The sequence below is a fragment of the Sciurus vulgaris genome (genome assembly GCF_902686455.1).
Source record: "Sciurus vulgaris genome assembly, chromosome: 5".
In the NCBI taxonomy this organism is placed as follows: domain Eukaryota; kingdom Metazoa; phylum Chordata; class Mammalia; order Rodentia; family Sciuridae; genus Sciurus; species Sciurus vulgaris.
The window spans coordinates 93,360,942-93,382,140 of NC_136465.1; the positions used below are offsets into that span (position 1 = coordinate 93,360,942).

General features: G+C 38.8%; 1 protein-coding gene across 11 annotated transcripts in view; it reads right to left on the reverse strand.

Moving 5' to 3' along the window:
• LMNTD1 (lamin tail domain containing 1) overlaps positions 1-21,199 on the reverse strand; it is a 475,302-nt gene that overhangs the window by 82,623 nt on the left and 371,480 nt on the right. For 10 of the 11 annotated variants that reach the window (XM_079139428.1, XM_079139427.1, XM_079139422.1 and 7 more), the window contains one exon: positions 9,471-9,613. The exons of the other annotated variant lie outside the window; for it this stretch is intronic. The gene's annotated coding sequence lies outside the window, so the exon portion shown is untranslated. The remainder of the gene's footprint in view (positions 1-9,470; positions 9,614-21,199) is intronic. 11 annotated transcript variants of the gene reach the window in all.

A 21,199-nucleotide genomic window follows, 5' to 3' on the forward strand; every position in this document is an offset into this window, starting at 1 on the left:
ACAGAATTTGCTACCACTTAAGAGTACCTGCCCCAATTTTGGTTAGTTCTATTTTTTCTTATAGTATTCAAAATCATTTATAGCTTCTACTTCTTTGTTCAAATTCTACCTCTTAGGTTCACATGGAACAAAAGAAGTCCTATTCCAAAAGACACTGAATCAAATATTGAAGTCGGCCACCTTCCTGTACTTTTTAAGTCGTGATTTTCATGGCTTAAGAAGCTGCATTTCCTCCACCACGCATTATATTTCATGACTATGCATGGCTCCCTCTTCTAATGACCATCTCTGATTGATCTCTGTGTTTCTTATAGTTGCTCCCTGCCCCCACACCCCATAAGTGAAAGACTCCCATGGGAGCACAATTCTGATGAGCAAAGTCTTATAGATGGATTGGGAAAAAAAAGGGAGAATGAAAAATTACTACACAACTATGATAACAGTCCTAGAAAAAGGCAAGGAGCAGCTGAATTAAAGTGGGGATGTGGCAAATGGAATGAAAGGGCCATGCAAAAGGATGGAGAGGGAGACATCACGGGGGTTGGCCTCTCGTTAGATGTGGGGGAGGCAGCCTCAGAGACCCCCGGTGTATTAGTTTGGATTGAGAAAATGGTGGTCTCATCAATTAGATATGAGGAAGTCTCAAGGCACAAGTGGTTTCAGGAGAACCCAGTTTTGTATTGCTTTGACCTTAAGAAGTTGAGGTGACAGAAGAGATGCAAACTAAAGGAAAATTGGGAAATTGTTTTTCTTTAAGTCATAAATATGGGGTGAGAGAATCTCAAAGTATTTCTTCAAGGAGAGAAGAGATCCTTGAGAAGCCCCTGCTTTAGGGGCTCATGGAAGTCAGAAAAAGTTGAGAAGAACACAGTGCAGGGCAAGAGGTCGAGAGAGGAAGCAAGTTTATCATCAAATGCAAGGAAGTCACACAGACTAAACACTGAGGTAACCACGTTTGGTGATTAAGAAGACATATGATTAAAGAGTGATTTTAGTGGACTGCTGGAGACAGAAATGATATTTAGGAATTAGAATCCAAGGGAGGAAGAGGAGGCCATGAAAATAAATAGGTTAAAAAGTAAAACACTGCCAATCAAGGTAAGAAGAAGATTAACAGGAACAAAGGAAGCTGTTTGATGTTTTGACAGAAGATCATGTTTTTAAATAATAATAGCTGTTATTATTATTATTTTAGGATGGAGAGGTTTGAGCAAAGGCTGTAAGGAATACAGGATGAGGGAAGGACAAGAATGAAGGAAATATGTCCATATTGGGAGTCCTTGACTCTGTAACTGAGTTTAGATGGTCAAGTGTAATCATAATTTTACTAAAATACAATGGTTTGGCACTAGCATCCAGGTATTTCATTTCAGAACATTTGCAGTGTATTACCTTAATGGACAAAAATATATTTTAAACTCTCTCAAAATATGATCCCCCCACTCTCGACACACACTTTCACATACACAGCCATGACTTCTACTGAAATGCTTATTGGACTCTATTTTTCCAAGCAGGTGGTCTTGGAAAATGAACCTGATCTTAGATCCTTGAGAAGCAAGAGCTTTGCATTTGAAAGTTAGATTAGAATAGTGCTTATTTTATACCAGAATGATTAAAATGGTTCCTTCCACATTTGGACTTCCTTTACTCACCATTTCTGTTCCTAACCTTTCCTCGTTGGCTGCTTTCTCTTTATTACCTGTGGTAGAATGTAGGAAGAAACCTCTATCAGTGAAAGCATTTTCTCCTTGAAACAGCAAAATTTCAATCCAGGGGAAAAGAGTGCTTGTTAAGCTTATTTTACCCTCCTAGCCTTTGACATAATTGTTCCTATTCAAAGTTTTTTTTGTGTGTTGAGTGATGTAGAGCTTTTCTTTTCACTGCTCACTGAAAAATAGGGTGGCATTTGATGGAAAGATAGCAAAATTAGGACTTTTCAGCGTAACTTAAATGCTTTTTAAAAAAAAAAAAAAAAACAAATGAATAAACAACCTGAGAAAAGTACATCATTTTCTACAACTAGCCAGCCCTGTCTGAGGTTTCTGAGGAGACACACACACATGCACACACTCACATGTAATACTGAACAACCATGCATAGTTCCTGGAATACACAGTGGATTTTATACTGGTGGGCTTTGGACAGCATCTCTGCATTTTTCTATAATTCTTTCTATGTGGTATCTTCCTGACAAACTCCTACTGCTGGTTAGTACTTTACTCAAGCAGTTCCATGTCTGGGAAATCTCAGGCAAAAGGAATGCAACCTTCTATATTTCTTCACTATCTAATTATCTGCTTGTTTTATGCCCAGTACCTTACATGATGCTTGACTCACATAGGAGCTCCATTATTATTACTATTATTATTATTATTACTATTCAAAGAAGAAGCACTGATGAACCAACCTGTCTGGATTCAGGAAAATAAAAAAGGGATAGGATAAATTTCTATTTTTAAAAAAATGTAGACCCCCACACTCCCTACAATATAAAGGATACCATTTATGTTAGGCTGAATAGTGGCCCAAAGATATCTAGGCCCTAATTTCTGGAATTTGGAATGTTATTTTATGTGGCCAAAATAACTTTGCAGATGTGATTAAATTAAGTATCTTAAAATGGGAAGATTATTTTGGATTATCCAGTTGGGCTAATGATGTAGCCACAAATGTTCTTATAAGCAGGCAGAGGGACATTTGGCAGAAGAGAAAGAAGGCAATGGGAAGATGGAAGCAGTAGGGCAAAGATCAGTGTAATGAGGGACCAAGAAATGAGGGCAACTTCCAAAAACTGGTAAAAAGCAAGAAAAGGGATTCTCTCCCCGGAAGTCTGAAGGGAGAGAGACCCTAAAGATACCTTGATTGCAACACAGTGAGACTTATTTTGAAATTCTGACCCCCAGAACTGTAAGAGAATAACCGTTTTATTTGAAGCTATCATGTTTGTAATCATTTGTTACAGCAGCTACAGAAAACTAGTATAGCATAAAAATTCTGTTCTCCCTCTAAACTTCAAAGCACTTGGAAAACTAGTTCCAATATCATGACTGGATTAGAAGTGAAATTAGGATTGATTTCAGAGCAAAAGACTTGAGACAGGTCTTGATTTTGCCATTTTTTAGCTAGATCTTTAAGTCAGAACGATTGTGAGTGGACCTGACTATTTTGAGGCTAAAATTATATCTGTCCAATCTACTCAATGGAGTTTCTATGAGCATCACATGGCATAAAATACACAAAAGTATTATGGAAATGGCAACAAAAATGTAAATTATTATGATTGATACATATTCTTTTGGACTTGAGGGTTGAAGGCTTCCGGTAAAAGGAAAATGAGTCTCATTAGATAATTCACATTGTAGTTCCATTTAGTTAATGCCTTATTAATTTAGTTAATTTTAATACATAAAATCTCACATATATTTGATAAGGAAATAAACAAATGAATGAATGAACACATGGATGAAGTTAGCTTGTTAAATACAAATATTACTACCAGTGGAGTCTTATTGGCAAGGGATGACAGGAAAAATAGACACTGAAAAGAGAGATAATATTTGGAAAAGTAGAGGGCATAGGTCCGACCTAGATTGGGGATGGGAAACTATATGGTGACCAATGGGGGAGGGGTGTGCTGAGTGAGAAGTTAGATTAGCCCAAATTCCTAAATGAAGCTGATATGTGTTCTTTTATATACATATGTATATGTGTATATATATATATATATATATATGTATATGTTATCAAAGGATCTTTTATTTTATTTACTTATATGTGGTGCTGAGTATCAAACCCAGGGCCTCACACATGCCAGGCAAGCGCTTTACCACTGAGCCACAACTCCAGCCCTTGCTATTTGTTCTTGAGAGTTCCAGAGGCCAGAATTCTAAGATCAAGGTGATACAGGATTAGTTTCTTCCGAGGTCTCTCTCCTTGCCTTGTAGATGACCATCTTTTCTCTGTCTTTATACCATTTCCTTCTGTTTGTGTCTGTGACCTATTCTTCTTTTATAAAGGACATTGTTCATATTGGATTAGGAACCACCCTAATGACTTCACTTTAGACTAATCTGTAAAGACCCAACATAGTAATATTTTAAAGTACTGGGGATTGAAACTTCAACATCTATGCTTTGGGGAGACACAATTCAGTCCATAAAAGCAGTAAAAAATACAGCGAAGCTCAATTCAAAAGGAGAAACTTAGGCAGCAGAATAACTCCTTGCTTGCCCCATGAGAGAGAGAGAGGTGTGCAAGTTGGCAGAAAAAGTCCCTGAGGTCATTGTGGATAATGTGCTGACCACGAGTCAGTGATGTGACTCCTAAAACACAGACACACAATACCTAGGTATATAAATAGAACCAGAGTAGAGCTTTGAGGTAACTCAGCAATTACTCTTTGCAATAACTGGAAATGCTACTTCCAATTCTGAACTCCAAGCCACAGAAGGATGTGAAGATTTTGGACAAGGTCAGAAGAGAACCATATAGAATCATAATTTTTTTTTTTTTTTACTAAAAGATTTTGAGATTTCTTAGGCCAGAAATGAGGAGGCTGAGGAGGGATTTGTTAATTCTCTTTAACACAAAAGTTAAAAGTGAGTGACTGTAAGTTCTTTAATTCATAAATTAAAGAGTGAAAGGAAAGAAATTTGGATTTGTCATAACTATTTCTTAAGGCTAGTAATTTAGTTGTCATAAGAGTATTTCATAACAATGTGAGTTGTTAAAAATGAGCTTAGTTGGATGGATTTTAAATATAAATTTTCTTTAAGTTGATTTTAAAATCATCATTAAGTTGTGAGCATGTGGATGAAATTATTCACTTGTTCAACAATTACTTGTTAAATGCCAACCATATACCAGGCACCATTCTGATTTGAGCAGTGAACTGACGAAGTCGCCGTCCTCATGATGTTGACTTCTAGAAGGGTAGACAAGCCATACACACATACACACACCTCATACAGTATGAAATAGCAATAACGTCTATGGAGCAAAACAGGTTAAGGGAAAGAAACATGACTGATGCTATCTTAGGGTGATTGGTAAAGAGCTTTCTACAAAATCTTTAAACAAAGACTTGAATGATTCAGTAATAACAGCCCACATTTATTTAGCCAGATTTGAGCTAAGCTCTGTCTCATTCGATTCTTAAAATAATTTATTGTACAAAGGAGTAAGCTGAGGCCCAGAGGTTAAATAACTTGCCCAATAACTTAAGCAACTAGTAGGACTCACAAATTCTGGCTTAGTTTTGCTTTTCTCTAGAGGCTATAAATATTAATTTCAATAACTAAAGCTAAGGCTTGGCTTGGCAAAGCTTTTAGATTTATTTATTTTTAGTGAATAGTGCATAGGAAATAGGTGAGTTTTATGGAACTCCCATGTGCCTCTGCAGTCCTGAGTACCATCTCTTCTTGGTTCTTAGGTGCCACAAAACAGTCACTTTTCCGATATCAGTCAAAGCCAGAATGCAGCCAAAAAGGGAATGTAATTTCCTGGACAAGTAGTGTTGTTGACCATTACTAGGAGCATAAACAGTCCATGCAATTCTAGAGGGACTCAGGGGCACTGGCACAGGAACAAATGTGGGTAGAGGTTGGGGAGTTTGCAGAAATTCTCATCTAGTGACTTCTACTTCTTCAGAGAGTGAGAATGGGGGAGGGGTAGTAATAATGAAAAACATTCATCTCCAAGGGTGAATGTGCATTCCTTAAAATGATGCAATGATATTCCCCATTCCAAAATTCTTCATATACTTATCATAAAATTATCATGAGAGGGAGATAGAAAAGAAAGTGCATCAACTGAAATGCCAAGTGATAAACAGGTGAATGATACTAGTCTCAGCTGAGGAGTGCGAGGCCAGAGAAAGGAGTGCTTGATTCCTCCTGAGTCAAAGAGGGTTTCACAGAGCTGTGACATTTGAAGCAGCAGTTTCGGAATAAAAAGAGCATGGACAGGTGTGTTCTACACATTTAATATTCTTAATGGCCTCATGAAAGGCAGGAATTATTGTCCACACTTTTCAGTAAGATATTGAGGTACGAGCTCGAACAGCTAGTGTGTGGTTTGGACAAACTTCTCTAGTCTGACCCCAGAGGCTGTTCTTTCCATTTCTTCTTCAATCTTTACCTTTCCAGTCATTTATCATCACAGTTTAAAAACTGCCTTCATAACTTTCTGTTTGTCATTCTGTGGTTGTTTATGTGCCAGATAAACATGGTTTGGTTGATTTCAACCAAGATGCCTATTAGTTACCAGCAAGTCTGTGGCTGAACCCTTGGAGAGTGTGATTTAACTGGTTTTGAAGGAGAACACGCATCCATGTGTGTAGAATCATTCACCGGCGATTCTACTGTGCGTCTGTGAGTAAGCACCACTGGCTTAGGTGAAAGAGAAGAATTGAAAGAGTCTAACTTACACTACATTTATGACACCTGAAATACTGTTGCTCTAAGAATTTTCTCCCTTAAAATGTACGTTGTTCTTTGGGTTGGAGCAACATGTTAAGTTTCTACAATGATCCACATGTTGAGTCTCTTCAAAGATCATTTCCTGTGATGAGACCCTCAGGAGGGGCCAGCATTAGAACATGCAGGCCTGGGAGGGAAAGGTAACTTGGGAATCAGAGGAGCCATGGTTGAATAGAAAACCAAGGATTCACTCTGTGACTGGTAAAATTGTGTAACATGAATTTGAAAACTTATCAATGTAATTCAATAATTGTGTCCAAGACCAAACCAACTGCTAAATTGATCTAATGATAATCCTAAATAAATGTCAAGATCCTACTTTGGCTAGTAAAGTACAAAGATGACTAGACTATAAGCTCCAAGAAGGCCGGGATTCTACTTTGCTATAACCACAGCACCTAGCACAGTACTTAAAACCTAGCAATCATTCACTGAATGAATGAAATTTATCAAATGACTTCATCAATGTGAAATTATTTACTCTTAAATAGCAGACAGGCTTAGCCATTGGTTAATAGTCTTTGCATATTAGTCTAAGAACACTCACACTGTACTTCATTGTATTTTTCTCATTTCCCCATTCAGTGACATTTAGATTGTTTTCAATTTCTTTGTCATCGAAAGCAATTTGGCAAAAAACATTGTTGTATGTACTTGCCTGTACATGTGTACAGGAGTTTCTCTAGAATATATTATACGAGTAGAATCACTGGGTTGAAAATATGTGCACTTCAGTGATCTATATGTAGTTAACTAGCTTTCCAACTTCTTACACTCCAAATAGTCACATATCACTTAACAGAAGAGGATGTGTGCTGAGAAATCCATCATCAGGCAATTTTGTCCTTGTGTGAACATCGTAGAGTATACTCATGCAAACCTAGATGGGACAGGCCAGTCATGACCCCCTGCTGCAGTGAAGAGATGTAGTGAACATGACACACATGAGGCAGCTGCCAGAGTGACACAGCATGTTCTTTTACAGTAAGCCCCCCCTTTTTACATATGTATAAGTAAAAGAATTACCCTGTAAAATAATGATAAAATGTATAGCATAGAAAATGCATGAAATAGTAACATAGTTGTTTATTTTCATTATTAAGTATTAGCTAGCATACATAATTGCACGTGCTATTCTTTCATGTGACCAGCAGTGGATATAAAAATTGTGTACCAGCTTCACCACCAAATCGTAAGTAGTGCCTGTGCTATGACAAGATGATGCCTACCAAGTCACTTGTCAATAGGAATTTTCAGCTCCATTATAATTTTATGGGACCACCATTGTACACAGGTCATTGTTAACTGAAGTGTCATATGTGGCATGTGATCATAAAACATTAAAAGCAAAACCTAAGGGAAAACAAAATTGCTGATTTAAAATGTAAAAGTTCCAGATGGCAAAAGATACAAGAAGTCAGGCTAAAATTCACTAGAGCCCTTACTTCTTTCCAATGCATGTAAAATGTACAATAAACAGAATCCTAAGCTTGCCCTTTATAATCAGTTCACAAAATGGCTGAGAGCAACCTGAGTTCCACTTTTCTTGTCTGAACTTGCTCTGTGAAGTTGTTCAGGAGAATACAGTATTCACAACTCCAGATGGTTCTTCAGGGAAGCTTGGCTGGGGAGTCAGGCCAAGAACCAGGAGAGGATGATGGAAAACTGCAAGCACTCCTTCTGCCATTTTTCCAAAGCCACTTCTCAGCCCAGAACCTGGAGACCCTCCCTGGCACCTCTACCTTTCCCTTCTCTGCTCATCCTGTAGGGATGGACTAGTTTTGGCAAAATGATGCTCAAGCTATCCTGGACATAATTAATGCAAAAGAATTCTCCCCAAGACTGATTATAGAAATGCCAATTCCTCCTTTTTTGAAACATTGGTTTTAAGACTTTTGTCCTTCCTAGATGCAAATTCTCACTTTAATCAAATAACCCAAGCTAGAATAAGTGTCTAGCCCTTCTCTGGGAATATGTTGAACTCTATATCTCCAAAAGTCTCAATTTTATAAAGAATTCAGGAGATGTGCAATAGACACATATGTGGCCATGTTTGTTTTATGATTTACGTTCTCCTTTAAATCTGCTTTAAATCCTGGTGTACTATGCTGAGAGGAAAATAGAAAAGCTTCACTATTGCATAGTTTAAGTGACAACAGAGCTACTCTTCCAGAGGAAACTATATTTCCCATGTATGGTTATGTTTTATGGGTACGTTTTATAGAATAGCAATAGCTGCGGTTATTCCCTATACAGTGTTTTCAAAGGGCATTTCAACAAAAATCAGGCCTTTTATATGGTAATGGGAACTTCAATGCCCTCTCAATCTAATTTCATTTAATTCCATGTTCTTAACACTAATTTTTACAGTTAGCAAAATAAATGTTATGGATTCTGTTTTCTTTGGATTGTTTCTTTGGAGTGTAAGCAAATGAGTAAGATGTACATATTTTAGGTAAATTCTTCTTTTTCTTCAAAAAGAGAAGTAAATGCACTGGATTTTCTTGCCACAGCAAAATGATCCTGAGGTTATTATGAGACTCTCCCATCAGTCAGTTCTCCAGGTACATTCTAGCTTCTCACTGAGCAGGGCTCTCAGTTTCACTTTTCTCTGAATGGATTCCCTTTCCTGTGTTGAACTTAAAAGTACTAAGTTTAGCACTGCATCTGCAGGCACCAGTCACCTGGGTTCATAGGTTGTACTCAAGGTCTCCAGTATACACAGCAAATAGAGCTCTGGAAACCAAATGGTACCGGCCACATGTCTTAATCTGCTCTACTAGTGAGCAATCGTTATGAATTCTTGCCACGTGTCAAGTACTTTATATCTACTGCCTCATCTCTATCACAATTCTCATCAACACTATGCAAATGATACCTTACGCCTTGTTACAGATGGAGAGGAACTGAAGCATCACAGGCTTAAGTAACTCGTTCAGGATAGTCAGGTGAGTAGCAGAGAGGAGAAGAGAGCCCACATAAGCTTACCTCAGGGCCTAGGCCCCTAACTCCTATCTTGTGCTGCCTCCCTTGTGTACTCTCTTCTCCTCTATTCACTGTCAATCGACCTTCATGACAACAGTTTTCTTCTGGTTTGTTCACTGGAATATTCCAAGAACCTAGAATAGTGTCTGGTATGGAGTTAACACAAAATACATGCTTTGGAAATGGTTCTTAATTCAAATTTTTAAAAAGTTTAAAGTATTTGCAAAGTAAGGATTGTATTTATATTGTATATTTAAGGTATACAGCATGATAATCATACACACACACACACACACACACACACACACATTGTGTAATGATGACCACAACCACATTAATTTATGTATCCATCAGCACCAGCACCGATGCTGCACATCAGGTCTCCAGAACTTGTTCACCTTTTATCTGGAAGTTCTTACCCTTTGATCAACATCTCCCCATGTCTACTGAATGAATAAATCACTTTGCCCTTTTTTTTCCTTTCACTTATTCATGTGTTTGCTCATTAAACAAATGTCTACAGGGCCTCTACACCAAGGCCTTATTCTACACACGTGGGATAGAAGAACGAATGCAACAAATGCCTCCCACGAAGACTGCATTCTTGAGGGAGGAGGCAGAGTAATACCTGTGGAGCGGGGAAGGTGGGCCATGCAAAGGACGTTAGCTTTTACAGAGAGAGGTGGGAAACTAACAGGGAATTTTGAATGGAGAATTGATGGGATTTACTTTCATCCTAAACTCCATAGGGAACAGGGGGGCAGCAGATAGAGCAGTCTGGGGTTCTGACAAGAATCTGGTTTAGAGGTGACGGTGGGTCAGACCAAGGTAATAGCAGTGGGGATGATGAGAACCGCCCCCATTATAAATATCTTTCAAGGGTGGTCTGATTTGCCCATGTGGTGAACATGGGTATGTAAGAATGAGAGGAACTGCCCTAAGGTTTTGGGAATTTGAAGTGGGGCATAACTGTGCAGGAGATGGCTTCAGGAGGAGATGTGGGAGTGGAGGGGAATGAAGAGTTTGGGTTTTAACGTGCATCTCATCGTCTACAACTGTCTTGTGTGGTGAGAATACTCAGTACTGATTCCATAAGACAACAATTCAGGGGCCTAAAACTCCAAACACTTTCTGGGTGCACGAAGCAGGGCACACCTAACCAAGTGACTTAGCCAACTGTAAACCCACACAGCAGTGGTGAGACTGAACTGCAGGGCTTATGGGTGACCCACAGGCACTGACACAGAACAAAAAGTTGTGCTGGCCAGCTTTGTCCTTGATCTTAAGTTGGTGATCCCTGCAAAATAAAACCAGCAATACTGGCTTTTATCCACATCATACTTAGCTAATACACCTACCTCTGCTCTCTGCTACACTGGGCATGTAGCTGAATCTGTAGGCAGAGATTGCACAATTGCACACTGTGCCTCATTTGTCAGTGTATTATTTGTACAACAAATAGCTATTAAACCTCACTCTGTGTCAGTCGTAATTCTAAAAAAGACATGGCAGCAAATCTGCAGTGTCAAATACCATTTACAATTATGTTAATACCTCTCATACTCAGAGATAACCCTTCTGAATCTCAGCTACAAAACAAACAACACATAAAGGAACCTAAGGGGTTCTGAGTAAAGTAGGTGTTTGAAAATTGACATTCCTGCATTAAAGTTCTTAATCTACACGATTTTTCTAGGACTCTTTTTCTTATATTACATATGATTTCAACAAATCTGCATATCTAGTCCTAAACATATAAATCAGAATATGTTGGCAGAAGGGGAGGAAGGAGATGAGTGCTGATAGAGGTGGGCACACTGAGAAGAGTTAGACGTAACAAAGACCACATCACTGCTGGAGACAGAAAAATTTAAAAGAATAAAGTAAACACAAGGATTACTTTTAATGTGACATTCTGAGGAAACTTCATGATTTCCTCTGTGGACAGGAACCTGGTCGCAGCCCCATAAACCTCAAGGCTTCACTATTTTAATGCCCAGCCTAGTGTTTTAACGTAAAAACTCATACTTTGCTTAAAAAGACAAGAAAATATACAGTCTATTTAAAAAATTTCCCTGAAAATTATTTGAATGTATATATTTTTTCAGGTGTTTGGAAGATTCATCGAAGTGAAATATTTCATTCTCCAATAATCTCAGCTATCTGCTCTGCTTCTGTGCTCTTGTCTGTGTGCCACATGCCTTCCTGTTAACAGAAACAGCCTGAGACCCTCTCTCATGGCTGGCCCCTCCTTCCCCTCATCTGTATCCAGAGTCTAGTTGTTCTGCCCCAATTGCTGTGGACAGTCCTTGACTGCTTGCACTCACACATTGTGCTTGATGACAGAATCTGGCTTCCCTGGTTCTGACCTCAGGACTCCCAGGGCTGTGGCCACATGTGTGCACCTCAGGGACCCACACTTTCTCTGTGGGCTTGTGTCCTGGGAGTCCAACCACCTTTGACACCAACTTTGCTTGCACTTGGATAGGACCCACTAGAGTCCTGCATGACTGTTCTTAAATTCAACATGTAGTGAAAACACCTCTCAACTATGAAAACGACAAAACCATCATACCATCCAAAGGGAGCAACTGGAGTTGTTCCCAAATAAGTGGTTTTCTTTTCAGAAGTAGTTTAATCATAAAATCATAGATCTTAGGTTCAAGAGTATTCTTCAAGTTTGCCTTCTGATTATCACCTACAAAACTACCAAACTCTCCCAATTCACCTTAGTCTCCTTTACTTTCAGAAGCATTCATTTACAAAACAGAAAACTAGGATATCAGTGAACAGTTGTGATGATAGACCAATGCTAAAGGTTAATATAAGGATGAAACCAAAGACCTTGTCTTGTTTAAAGTAAAAGAAGACGTCAGCATTAGCTAGAGAAACTGATAACAGAAAGCTACATGAAGAGAGTAAGGCCATCTTCTTTTCTTTTAGAGAAAATTCAGTCTTAATGTTCAGTTACAAAGAGTTCAGAAATCATTTCCTATTGTTTGAGTAGGTAGAGTCACTACTATAAAGTAGATATAAATAAAGAGTATAAGGCTTTGATAGAATGTATACATTTCTAATGTGAATTCTTGACCAAGGTAAAGGTAAATTGAGCTCCTACTATTTGCATTATTTAACTATGTATTGTTTAGCTTAAGTTAACCATATAACCTGGATTTTAGAACATATCAATGCCAAAAAAAAAAAAAAATCACTTCTATAAACAAGTCACCTGTATCCTCTTGTCTAAAGGTAAATAAAGTGGCATGCACCCCAGTGTTCATAAATTGTTCTTTTAATGGAAACTTTCTGTTATTTTTAGTTGCCATATGGAAAAATTGAGTCCTGTTGGCCAAAAGTAAATACGACCACTACTATGGTCATGACCGATCTAAGAGTGTTGGGAACACACGTAACACATATAAACGCACTTACCAAATGTACACATGCACACACATATACCTGAGCAGTTTTAATGGGCATGCCTCTGTAGTTAGGTCTTTTTCTTTCACACTCACTCTTCATTTTTTCCTATCCACTGAGTGTGAAGTTAGCACGGTTAGCTCTGCTTGAGTAGTAGTGGGACTCGGAGTTCACCACAACCATCCAAAACTCCCTCAGCCAATAAACTTGACACTGCATGGTTTCAACTTTCATTTTTCAGGCTCCTGAACTGTAACATCTTTCCACCACAACTCACTAGCACAAAGTCATAAAATTATCCAACTAGGGTAATAACAATAAAGGGCAGAATGCACTCTTAAAGCCGGGAGATGGGTATTTTGGTTTGAGCTTTACCATTTATAACACTGCAACTGGGGACAACCCCAAGCCTCTTTTTCTATATCCATAGTATCAAAGCAGTCACTAAACAGTGCTGTGAAATAGGACATTACACCCTCACAGTTTATTCTGTCACCTCTGGGTGGAGGTAGGAGCTTCTAGAACTTTCCATACCTCCTCCCAGCTCAGGTTCCTTCAGGTCTTGTTAATTTCTTAAGCCTGTCCATTTCAGACTCCCCTGCTTACTACTCACCTTCCAGTCTTCACCTAAGTAGTGAACTTTCTTTGAACAAAAAGCCTTCTTTGACATGGTGGTCTGTCTGGCTGGGGGTGGTTGAAGGAAACCCAGGGGTTCTGAGCCTTGAACTCACCACCAAAAGGGGCTCAAGTGACAGCCAGAGAGACAGCCTCAGAGCCTGGTTGGCAACTCTGCCTCCCTCTAGTGGTGGCCCCCTACAGTCTGCACTGTGCCTAGCCCTTGTTTCCTAAAGTCACAGTGTCTGAGAGTATGAATTTAAAACTAATAATTTGGGCCTATTCCATTTGGTTATGCCTTTTGTGGTTTTCTATAAATTCCCCTTCTTTGATAAATGGAAATGAAAGTAGAGTTTTACTTGGGTCCTCTTCCCTTTTAGGGTATTTTTTCCTTTGTCCGAAAGCATATGACAGATACTTTTGGGTACCTATAAACGGTGTGTTTTAGTCAGCCTTTTCACAGATGTGACTAAAGGACTGGGCCAGCACAACTGTAGAGGAGAAAAGGTTTATTCAGGGCCTCACAGTTTCAGACGTCTTAGTCCATAGAAGGCCGGCTCCATTCCTTGGAGCTTCAGATGAGGCAGCACATCATGGCAGAAGAGTGTGGTGGAGGGAAGCAGCTCATATGACGATCAGAAAGCAGAGAGAGATCTCCACTTGCTAGAAACAAATATATACCCCAAAGCTATGCCCCCCAATTCCCACCACCTCCTGCCACATCCTACCACTTTAGTTACCACCCAGTTAATCCCTATCAGGGATTAATTCACTGATTGGGTTAAGACTTTCACAACCTAATCATTTCTCCTCTGAGCCTTCTTGCATTGTCTCACCAATGAGCTTTTGGGGGATACCTCACATCCAAACCATAACATTCTGCACCTGGCCCTCAAAAGTTCACACTGACTTGACAATGCAAAATACATTTAGTTCATTCCCAAAAGTCCCCATAGTCTCAACAGTTCTGAAATTGCTTAAAGTTCAAGTCCAAAGTCTTCTCTGAGGATCACGGCAATCTTGCACTATGAGCTCCTATAAAACTAAAAGCAATTTACAAGTGTCCAATATATAATGGTACAGATTAAATATTTCCATTCACAAAATTAGGGACATAGAAAAAAGGGATAGGATCAAAAAAAGACTGAAATCCAGCTGGGCAAACAAGTCCCGTGCTCCATATCTGGTATCTGGGGCACGTGGTATCATGATGTTCTCCCCAAAGGTCTGGGTAGCTCTGCCCTGTGACCTTGCTGGTTGCAGCCCAAGTGGCCTTCCCGTTGGCTTCTTTCTGCTTGATTCCTGCAGGTTTCCTAGGACGATGTCCCAAGTTACTGGCATTTCTTTATCTCGGGCATCTCCACTGCAGCTTTGGCTTCCTCTTAAAATCTCCACACCTCATCCTCTCAGGGGGTGTCTGCTGGGACTATGACCCTGCTGCACTTTGCCTGACCTCCCAAGCCTTCCTCTGAAATCTTGGTGGAAGAGTCCATGACCCCCTAACTCCAGCATCCTGCATTCCTGTAGAACCAGCACCATGTGGTTGATGCCAAGCTCTGCCACCATCTGAGCAGTAGCCAAGCCTCCAGGAACGGGTTGATGAAAAAAACTTCCTAGGCCTCCTTGTGTAAGAAGGATTCCACACTGGTTTCTCCTCAAGAGAATTTTCACTTTTACTCCCTTGAGCCTGAGCTGGGTGTCTTCTGGCCAGCTCCTGAGATACCCTCAAGCCATCTTTCTTATTTTCTCTGGGAAAAGTCTTTAGCATTTCTTTAGTGGCCGTAATACCTTTAACAGCTGCAACTTCCTTAGCCTCAGTTTTACTCCTGCCTTTCAAGTTCAAGTTTTTCAAATATCTCTGCTCTGCTTTCTGCTCTCTGATCATCAAGTGAGCTGCTTCCCTCTGCCACACGCTTCTGCCATGATGTTCAGCCTCACCTGGAGCCCCTGGGGAATGCAGCTGACGGTATAGGATGAGAACTCTGAGACCTTGAGATCTTAAATAAACTTTTCCTCCCTGTAGAATTGTACTGGTTGGGTCTTTAAGTCACAGTTGCAAAAAAAAAAAAAAAAAAAAAAAAAAAAAACGCTAACTAAAACAGTGTCCAAATGTGTCCAAAATGGGCTATCCAATTAGACTTTCAAATGTGTAAGGACACAACACCAAACTCTCTCTTAAAACATTAAATGAAGGGGGCTTCTGGGATGCAATCTGTATATCTGGGTGCTGGTAATTCAAATATATTAAATTTGATAAAATCAATAAACCTGAATATTCATGGTATTTGTATATTTTGTACGTATGCTCCTCGTAAGTTAAGTGACTAGGCCATGATCTGAAAATGCTGTCAGTTATATTTTACCCTTTTATGAACAAGTGTAACTCTTCATATCTATAGGAATGGCAATTGTTTTGAAACTTTTGTGAAATATACTAAATACAATCTAGCTAATACACCTAGTGATTCTCCAGACTAAACTTCCTAATAAATGGAACCTAAAAGTTTTGTCCTTTCCTGAAAAGGCAATGCACATAATTTTTAAAGGATAAAATATACTGGAGATTGGAAAGCTTATTGTGTGATTTTTAAGCACTTATTAAGCTAAATTTCTGTATAATAATTTTAGGGTCAGAAAGTTCTATGCAGTTCATAGGACTTTTAGCAGAATAATCTTTAAAAAAATACTCCCATCCAACATGAAACCTCAAAAACATATTATCCTCATTGAGTTTGAATATTACTTGAGAATACATCAAACAATGTATTTTTTTTTAATTAAAGAGATTTGTTTTGATACTTTTGAAGGTGGCCTTTAAATTCAGTCAGTGAAAATGTTTGATGTACTCTTGCACCATTTTTTATAGAATAGTAGTAAATCAGTATATCTAGTAAAGTACTTTCTGCAATTAAAAAAAAAAAAAAAAAAGAATCCATGCTACAGACCCAAGTTCTGTGCCTGGAAAACACCCAGTCCTAGTTTCCTTTCTCTGAGCTGATTCCACAAAGGGAATTTTACTTCTTAAGGAGGGGGTCAGATCAAATCTATTTGGCACTGTAATCGAGCCCTTGAAAGGGCTAGATTCCTGTAACTACTTCTTATAACTGACAAGAACATGTTGTTCAACTTCCCATTCAGTGATGAGGATGTGCCTATGAAAGGCATCTGTGGAGGGAGGTTTGTTCTTTCTCTATCTCAATATCTTTGAAAAACTCAAAGTGCAGACATTGTTAAAAGGAACAGTTCCAACTCTCATCAAGACTTTTTCCCAAAAGTACTCTGTGCAATCATTAATCAGTTCTTTTCATGGGTCACTTTATGTCACAAGAGAAATGTGGACATGCCCCAAATGTCCTTCAGGAGTTGGAGAAAAAAGAACCCTGGAGAAAAACTTTGAGAGGAGCACACTTTACAAATATGAATTAGTGAAAACTTTTTTTAGAAAGAGACCCTCCCATATCACAAGTAGCTCATTCAATTAATTTTTCTATGTTTCTCCTGAAATTGTGGATGATTTCTCTCATCTGGAACTACCAAAGAAAGCATTCTATAAATTTTCTAAGAGCACATGTTTATTCTTCAGTGCATATGGTGGTAATAACTATGTTTTATGGCATATATTCATGAAAATGAATTAAATTAACTTGGAAAAAACATCTTGCTTGCAGTCAATCCTTTCCTTTAAATACAGGGGATGTTAAAAGTAAAATTTGAGTATAATGATTGCATTGCATATATTATTTTAAATTGACTTCAAATATTTTTTGGTAAATATTTTGTGCTTTTATAATAATTCACCAATTTTTATTCTACATCTATGGTTTAGAACACATAAATAATACGGATATTTGTTTTTGTTTAATCATTCAAACTTTATGTTCTGAAACAGGAGTTAAAAGATTGACCTGTAGCTTTACTACACACTAGCTACATGATCTTTGGTATGCTTGTAACCAGTCCAAGCCAGTTTCATCATCTATAAAGACCATGATTCAAATTATCACCCCCACCCACACACAATGTTTATGTACTAGTTCTTGCAACCTGAGAATATGACTTTATATGGCTAGAGAGCAATTACAGATGTGATCAAGTTAAACATTTTGAAACAGGAGATGATCCTGAATTATACAGGTGGACCTCATATAACCACAAGGACCCTAATGAAAGGGATGCAGGAGGAGAGTCAGAGAGAAGTTCCCGTGACAATGGAAGCAAAGACATGAGTGACCTGGCCCCAAGCTAAGGAACAGTAGCTGCCTCTAGAAGCCAGAAAAGGCAGGAATGGATTTTCTTCTGAGCCTCCAGAATCAACCACTTCTGCCAACACCTCGACTTTACCCTAGTTAAACTAATTTTTGAATTCTGTCTTGCACAAGTATAGGAGAATCAATCTGCCTTCTTGTATACCATTGAGTTTGTGGTAATTTGTTACAACAGCCATAGGAAACACATTTACCACTTTAAGGAAGAGTGCTTCCCGATGGCAGAGTGAGGAGCACTGTGGCCCTTCTCTCTACCTCAAAAAACCCACAACTAATGAAAATTATAAAAGCAACAAACATTTGAAGTCTCAGGAAATTGTCCTGAAGACATACAGATAATGGAGAAATACAGGCTTGAGAAAACCCATGAAATGCCATTTGGAACAGGGACTCCAGCATTGAGACATAACTTGTTCTCTGCCTCCCAGCTCATGTGATGGAAGCTCTAACTGAGCGGGTATAGCCAAGAGGTTATCCTCCTTTCCCCAGCTGGGATTAGGGTTATGGCTTCTCTCATGGAGGGCAACCTGTGAATATTTCTTACGCCTCCTAGCTCCTCATTGTGGAAACCTCAGACAATTATAACCCAGAAGGCCCTTCCTTACCCAGCTCCCCACTTATGAGGCAGACGTTTTACATCTGGTAAAGATCCTGGCTTTCTAATCGGCTGCACTCCAAGTTGCTCTTAGGGTGGTGGTTCCATGACAAAAGAAGCAAGACCAGGAGCCACCACCTCCAAGTACCCTGCTCACAGCATGGTGCCAATCCAAGAGAAATGATACAGTTCCCTCCTCCAGGTCCAGATCCAGAGCAATGAAGCAGAGGTTTTGCTCTGGGGATAAAGCAAACTGTGAGAACAGAGAACTCCATATATATTTCTCTAAGGCAGGTATGTGGTTCGGTGTGGGGAGGCAATTTCTTTTTTCTTTCTTTTTTTTTTTTTTTTTTTAGTGGAGTGTAAGGAATTTTAGGCCTAACTGCACAATTAAAAACATTGAAGATATTGATGGTGGGCAATTGAGAAAAGACTAGCAGCCCCATGATAGCAATGAATGAAGTAGGAGACAAGTTAGAAGTTTAACACAAACAGGGAAAGAGGCCATTTAGAAGAGCCCAACTGGAGTTAGAAGGAGCCTCAAAACCAACTTCAATCCCTGATCCTGCAAAAAGAGATGGTATTTAAGCCTTAGTTCCCTTTTCAGTTAAAGGGGACAATAATATGTCCCCTGCTTGGTAACATTACTAGTAATGTGTATTTAGAAAGTGGAGTAATGTTTAATATATGAGGGCTTCATTAGTGAATTTAAATTGGAATGAAGGTAACTTAAATTCTGCAAGTAATATAATAACTGGGATATAATTGTTCCACAATGTAAATATTTAAAACACATACTGGATACTTTATATCAAGCTCTGCTTTAAATAATAAAAGAAACATCATGGAACTCCAGGGATCTTATATTCTAATAGGATTTTATAATCTAGTAATTTTAGATTATGACAAGAGTTAGTAAGTCATTAAGCAGAAATATAAATATTGCAATTGACACTATTATTTATAATTATAAAGGAATGAGCAGAGAAAGCATTCAAAACAGAAGATAGTTGAGTCCTGCATGACAAGAAGGAGGGACCATGCAAAAGTCAGGAGGAAAGGCATTTAAGTCAGAGTGATCATCAAGACTAAAGACCAGGACACTTAGTGTGTTTGAGAAATAGAAGACCAGTGTGGTAAGTAAATAAAGAAAAGAACAGCATGAGATGAAAAAGATAGTCAAAGACCTGATTACAGAAGGTCTCACAGACAAAAAGATGTGGGATAAACAAGGAAGGTACAGGATCTGATTTATATAATCTGTTTCATTAGCAAGCAAAGTGTCCCTGGAAGCTCCCCGGCAGATGTTCTTTTCACTTCGTTGGCCAGAATTGTGTTGCATGCACGCTGCAGTTTGTAAGCAAATAACTGACAATAAGAATTAAATTGTTATGATTGAACCAGAACTAATGGAGGGCTGCTTCAATGACCTATCACCCTGAGGACCATGGCTCTTTGGTAATTACAAAATCAAGGTTCTGCCAGCACAGAAGAAAGGAAGAGTGGGTGGTGAGTAGACTCCTGGTGGAAAGTGCCATAGAAAAATCTATATTTGTTATCTAAGTGGAGATGCCAAGTAGTCAAGTAATTATGCAAGACAGAAAATGGGTGTCAAATGGATGCAAATGTAGTCTCCTGATTATGGCTGATATTTAAAGTCATGGACTGGAAAAGATCTCTTGGAGAGATCAAACTATATAGATTTAGAAGACAGTCAACTATTATATTTTGGCATATCTCAATATTTTGAGATCAAAGGAGGAGAAATAAAAGATGGCCCAGAGCTAGGGAGGTGGAGAGTATTTATATTCAAAGCCAAGAGATAAAGTTTAACAGGACTCCCATAGCACAAGAAATAAAAGCAAGAATCAACCACTGGGATAGATTCAAACTAAAAAGCTTTCTCTCAGCAAAGGAAACTATCAGCAATGCGAAGAAAGAGCCTACAGAGTGGGAGAATATCTTTGCCAATCATACTTCAGATAAAGCACTAATCTCCAGAATCTATAAAGAACTCAAAAAACTCTACTCCAAGAATTCCAATAATCCAGTCGACAAATGGGCTAAGGAAATGAATAGACACTTCACAGAAGAAGATCTACAAGCAATCAACAAACATATGGAAAAATGTTCAACATCTCTAGTAATAAGAGAAATGCAAATCAAAACCACCCTAAGATTCCATCTCACCCCAATTAGAATGGCGATTATCAAGAATACGAGGAACAACAGGTGTTGGCGAGGATGTGGGGAAAAAGGTACACTCATACATTGCTGGTGGGGCTGCAAATTAGTGCAGCCACTCTGGAAAGCAGTGTGGAGATTCCTTAAAAAACTTGGAATGGACCCTCCATTTGACCCAGCTATCCCACTCCTTGGCCTATACCCAAAGGACTTAAAATCAGCATAGTACAGAGATACAGCCACATCAATGTTCATAGCTGCTCAATTCACAATAGCCAGACTGTGGAACCAACATAGATGCCCTTCAATTGATGAGTGGATAAAGAAACTGTGGTATATATATATATATATATATATATACCATATATATATATATATATACACACAATGGAATATTACTCGGCCATAAAGAATGATAAAATTATGGCATTTGCAGGCAAATGGATGAAATTGGAGAATATCATGCTAAGTGAGATAAGTCAATCTCAAAAAACCAAAGGACGAATGATATCGCTAATAAGTGGAGGATGACACATAATGGGGGGGGAGGAAAGGGTTAGTGTTAGGGTTAGAGTTAGGGTTAGGGAGGGGGGCAAGTATGGAGGAAGGAAGTACTGTATAGAGGGTAAAGAGGGGTGGGAGGGGTGGGGGGA